A 5,809-nucleotide genomic window follows, 5' to 3' on the forward strand; every position below is an offset into this window, starting at 1 on the left:
AGTCACCAAGTCCGCCCAGAGGGCAGCTCACCCAGGTGGGCGCTGAAGAAGCTGGACCGTGACGCGCTGTTGGCAGCCGTCGCCGTCGTAACTTGGTCCGTCGAGGATGACGGACCTTGTCGGGACGTGGAGGAGGAGGCGGCTTCCCTCCGAGGCATCATGACGGATGTCTCGGACGTAGGGATGCCCCGGATGGGGAACAAGCCTCCCCCGCGTCGTTCGGTGTACTGGTGGAGTCCGGAGATCGAAACTCTCCGGACTCAGTGCAATCGCGCACGTCGCCGGTACACCGACGCCCGCCGTAGGTTAAGCGGCGGGTCCGATACGACGGAGACGGTGACACTCGGTGAGGAGTACCGCGCCCAGCGGAAAATCCTCACCGAGGCCATAGGAGAGGCCAAGCACCGGGCTTGGAGAAGGTTCCTGGAGACTCTGGACAGAGATCCATGGGGGCGTCCCTACAGAATGGTGCGGAAGAAACTCCGCACCTGGGCACCCCCGCTCACAGAGTCTCTGGACCCCCAGTTCCTGAGGGGCGTAATCGACAAACTCTTTCCGGAATGCCCGGAGGAGCTCGAGCGCCCCCCGGAACGGTATGACCACGAGTGGTCGGAGGAGATGGGGGTCCAAAAACAGGAACTTGATCGTGCCGTGAAGAGGATGGGACTCCGGGACACCGCCCCGGGTCCCGACGGACTTCATGGCAAAGTCTGGTGCTTGGCGTACAGCGCGTGCGGTCCAAGGCTGTGCAAGCTCTTCAGCGCTTGCCTGGAAAGAGGGGTGTTTCCCCGCACATGGAAGGAGGCCCGCCTGGTCCTCCTTCCTAAGGAGGGGCGGCCTGCGGACTCACCCTCCGCGTACAGGCCGATTTGCCTGATCGACGAGGTGGCGAAACTCTTTGAGAGAGTTATCGCGAATCGCCTCGTCGATCACCTGTCCCGAAAGGGGCCTGATCTGGCGGAGTGCCAGTACGGCTTCCGCGAGGGGCGGTCGACGGTTGACGCCATCAACCGCGTTCGCTCCCTCGCGGAACGGGTTGTCTCCCACGGTGGAGTGGCGCTCGCTGTATCCTTTGATATAGCGAACGCCTTCAACACTCTACCGTGGGAGGGGATAAGGGAGGCACTTCGAGCACACGAGGTGCCTCCTTATCTCCGCCGGATCATTGGCGACTACCTGAGGGACAGGTGGGTCTTATGCCCAGGCAAAGAAGGCCTACACCGACGGAGGGTCTCGGCCGGTGTTCCACAGGGGTCTGTTTTGGGCCCGCTGCTGTGGAACATCGGCTATAATGCGGTCCTGCAGGCCGTCATGCCCCCGTGTGTGAGCGTTGTGTGTTACGCGGATGACACACTTCTGCTCGCCACGGGGGCGGACTGGGTTCGAGCACACGCTCGAGCCGAGGTGGGCGCGCGGCACCTCGTGTCGCGTATCAACGCCCTGGGTCTGAGGGTGAAGCTCTCGAAAATAGAGGCGCTGTGGTTTCACGCGCCTCGGCGACGGGTGCCCCGCCTGATGACCCAACTCAGAATAGGTAAGACGTCCATCAGGATCGGGACCCGGATGAAGTATCTGGGTCTCATCCTGGACAGCACCTGGTGCTTCAAAGATCATTTTGATCGCCTGGCCCCCCGTATAAAGGGAGCAGCATTGGCCCTTGGCCGGCTGCTGCCGAATAACGGGGGGCCAAGGGATGTGTCTCGCCGACTCTATGTCGGAGTGGTCAGATCGATGGCCCTGTATGGGGCCCCGGTCTGGGCTCGCGACCTCCGGGCGTCTCCCCATAACAAAAGAGCTCTTCTGCAAATGGGGAGACACATTGCCCAGAGGGTGGCGCGAGCTTACAAGACCACTTCGGCGGAGTCGGCGCATCTCCTCGCGGGGGTGCCCCCGTTTGATCTCCTGGCGGAGATGTACGACGAGACATATCGTCGTACACGCGACATCCGCCAGGGGGTCCGTGTCGGGGCATCACGCGTGAGAGACAGGGCGGTCAGGATGATGAAGCACCAGGCCTGGCGGTCTCTTCTGATCAAGTGGCAACGCCACTTGGCGGAGTCGGAAAACGAGACCGTCAGGGCTATCCGGCCAGTCTTCGATGGCTGGCTGGATAGTTGCAGGGGTCTCACCTTCTGGGTGACGCAGGTACTCACCGGACATGGATGTTTCGGTGAGTACCTGCACAAGATAGGGCGTGAAGACGCGGCACGGTGCCGCGCCTGCAACTCCGCCCCGGACACGGCGGCTCATACCCTGCGGGACTGTCCCGCATGGGCGGGCCAACGCCGTGTGCTGAGGGCGGAAATAGGGGGAGATCTCTCACTGCCGGCGATAGTCCGCGCTATCGTCGGCAGTGAGGAGAGGTGGCAAGCCCTCTCCTCCTTTTGTTCGGACGTCATGTCCGAAAAGGAGGAGAGGGAGCGAGAAAGGGAGGAGATGGGGGACCCCACGCATGGCCCTAAAAGGCAGAGGAGGAGAGGGAGAGCGAGGGGTCCCGGGGCACCGCCCCCCGACTCGTCGTCGTCAGACCCATCTTCGGATGTGGTTGGCGGCGGCGACCCCGGGGGCGGGGCCAATCGAGGGGCAGTTGCGCGAACTGCCCCTCCGACGACAAGGGCGCGGGCTCGCGCGGCCCTTACACCTCCGCCGGCGGGCGGGGGGTGGGGGGGGGTTGGTTGACCCCGGATGACGGGGGCGGGGGGAGAGGGACGACTGAGGACTCAGCCACCTCCCTGCTCTCCCCCCCCCGTACATCGGACAGGAGGTCCGAGGGGGTTACCCTCCCTCGGAAGAAGGATGGGTGACGGACGTAGTCCGCCACAAAAAGGCGGTTGGCGGAGGGGAGGGGAACCTTGGCTCCCCTCTCCCTGCAAGAGACGAGGAGTAAGAGGGGGGGGAGGTATAATCCCCCCTCCTCTCGAGGAGATTCAGGAGTGGGACATAGTCCCACTCACCGGAGGAAGCCCCCTGCGGGGGGACAAAGGTCCTAGGATCTAAGTCCACGCCCCGCAGGGGCACGGGGGGGGCGAAGTGTCCGGCGGGGGTCGGCCTTCGCTCCGACCCCCAAGAGTAGGGCGGTATGTCCGGGAGGGTGGTTCCCTCAACACACCGCGGAGGGGGGGTGACATCTATGTCACCCTCCCTCGAGATGTAGGGCGTCGTGAACGACGCCCAGGGCCCGGTGCGCCCCCCCACATGCTTACGCAGTCAGGGGGGGCGCACCCGCGGGAGTGCAAATGCGCACCCGTGAAAGGGCCCGGGTAGGTAACCCATGGGGTTTTAGTAGGTAGTACGGCAAATATGCCGTGAGTCCTACATAACCCTAGCTCCCCCCCCGGGGACTAGGGTATGCGTAAATGCATTTCCCCATGTAAAAAAAAAAAAAAAAAGGTTGGCTCCTATAGCGGTTCCCGATGCGTCAGTTATTACGATAAATGGTTTCGTAAAATCAGGATATTGTAATACTGGGTTCTCGCATAATGCGTTTTTTAACGTGTTGAAAGAATCCTGTTCTTTTTAAGTCCAATTAAAATTTGTACCATTTTTTAATAAATTTGTTAAAGGTTTTGCTATATTAGAGAATCCTTGTATGAATCTGCGATAGTATCCCGCTAATCCGAGGAATTCCTTTACATTTTTTGGATTTTTAGGTACAGGAAAATTTTCTACTGCTTTTATTTTTTTAGGATCAGGACAAACTCCGTTTTCACCTATTATGTGACCTAAGTAAGAAACTTTCTTTCGAAGAAATTCACATTTATCTGGTTGTAACTTAAGGTTGGCTTCGCGTAGTTTAGCAGCTAATTTCCTAAATTTAATTTCGTACTCTTTTAATGAACTGGCGTATAGGACAATATCGTCTAAATAAACAAATATTTCAGTTCCTTGCATTACTGTTAATACTCTATCCATTAATCTCTGAAATGTGGCTGGAGCGTTTTTTAAACCGAATGGCATTCGGTCAAATTCGTAGTGCCCATGAGGCGTTGAAAAAGCAGTTTTGTGACTATCCTCTGGGTGCATTTTTATTTAATGAAAACCGGAAGCCAGGTCAAAAATGGAAAAATATTTAGCATTACCTAACTGGTCGAGAATATCTGTTATATTAGAAAGTGGGTATGCGTCGCCTATTGTTTTTTCATTTAGTGCTCGGAAATCTAATACCATTTTCCAGCGTTTGTTTCCCTTTAAATCAGCTTTTTTTGGAACTATCCACACCGGAGTATTGTATGGTAATTCGGATGGTTTTATGATATTTTGATCTAATAGGTCTTTTACTTGACGATTAATTTTTTCCTTATGAATAGGAGGAAATTGATATTGTCGTGTATGTAAGGGTGTATTGTTAATCGTGGAAATACGATGTTGTAAAACATTTGTAAATCTGAGAGGTTCCTCAGGTAGATAAAAACAATCTGTATTTTGATCTATCAATTTTTCAATATTTGCGCGTTCATCGCTATTTAAATGATCCAACCTTAAAGCTTCGATTATTTTATTTTTTCGAAAATCCTTATTCTCTTCTAAGCAATTAGGTTTAGTATTAGATTTTTTTAGAGGGATTGAATTTGAAATCATACAAATTTTTTAGTTTGAATTTGATGTAGAATTAAAATTTGAGTTAGAAATTGGATCTAAATTAGAAATTGAATTTGAATCAAAATTAGAATTCGTTAATTCATTAAATTCTAGTACTCGTATCGTGGGTACGAACACGTCATAATTTTCTTCAGTTGTATTAATTACCCATAGGTGTGCTTTACCGTTCCTTACAGTAACTAGAGCGTTACCTAAGTAAACTCCTTCAGTCAGTTTTAATTTTGGAACGTATCCCTCTTTTAATTCTGGATTAGCGACTTGAATATATATTTGTGAATTAGCCCTCTTAGGAATAGTTAAGATTTCTTTAAATTCAAATGGTATTTTAACATTGTCCCATTCTAATTGATTCAATTGGTAATTTACGTTTACCTTGAATTGTTTGAAAAAGTCGGAGCCTATTATTCCGTTCTGCGGTATAGGGAAATCATTTTTTACTAAGTGGAAATTGACTGGACGTCCTAAGATGTCTACCTGTGCCAGCCCTAAGATGGTCACATGGTGCGTCGTAATCCCTGTTAATTGCAGAATTTCGCCCCTATTTACCGAAGTAGTGAATTTTAAGTACCGTTTTTTCAATATATTTGGGCTTGATCCGCTATCCACTAAAAATGCTGAGGAAACAATTAAATCTTTACTTTCTAATTTGATTGTCGGAACTTCTTCAATTTGCGTTAGATTTACTGTGTGTTGTATGAATTGGGTTCCGTTGTTATTGTTCGAGCGGGGCGCGTATTCGTGTTTCCCGGAGCCACCCCTGTCTTCGCGGGAATCGGTTCGTTTCTCGATGTCTGATTACTACGAGGTTGGTTATTAAACATTAATTTACGACAGTTTTCAATTTCATGACCTGTTTTTTTGCAATATCTACATGTAATTTGCGTTATATTAGGTGAAGTAAAAAGTTCTGAGCGTTTTCCGCTAGATGTCTTTAGTGAGCCATATCTCACGATGTATACATCGCATCGGGTCATACTATACGGCGATTTAAAGGTGACATTACGCTTCAAAAAAAGTTCTGTGACAGTTTTGTGTTTGGTCAAGCCAGTTGTGTGTTACAGCGTTCCAAAATGGAGGTAAAAAAAGAGAAAATTCGATACATTCTTCAGTACCACTACGACCAAGGTGAAAAGGCGGAGCAGGCGGCCAAAAAAATTTGTGCTGTTTATGGACCCAATACAGTATCGAATGCAACAGCAAAGCGGTGGTT

Source organism: Odontomachus brunneus, unplaced genomic scaffold (genome assembly GCF_010583005.1).
Source record: "Odontomachus brunneus isolate Ranch 3 - 2012 unplaced genomic scaffold, Obru_v1 Obru_scaffold_041, whole genome shotgun sequence".
Taxonomy (NCBI): domain Eukaryota; kingdom Metazoa; phylum Arthropoda; class Insecta; order Hymenoptera; family Formicidae; genus Odontomachus; species Odontomachus brunneus.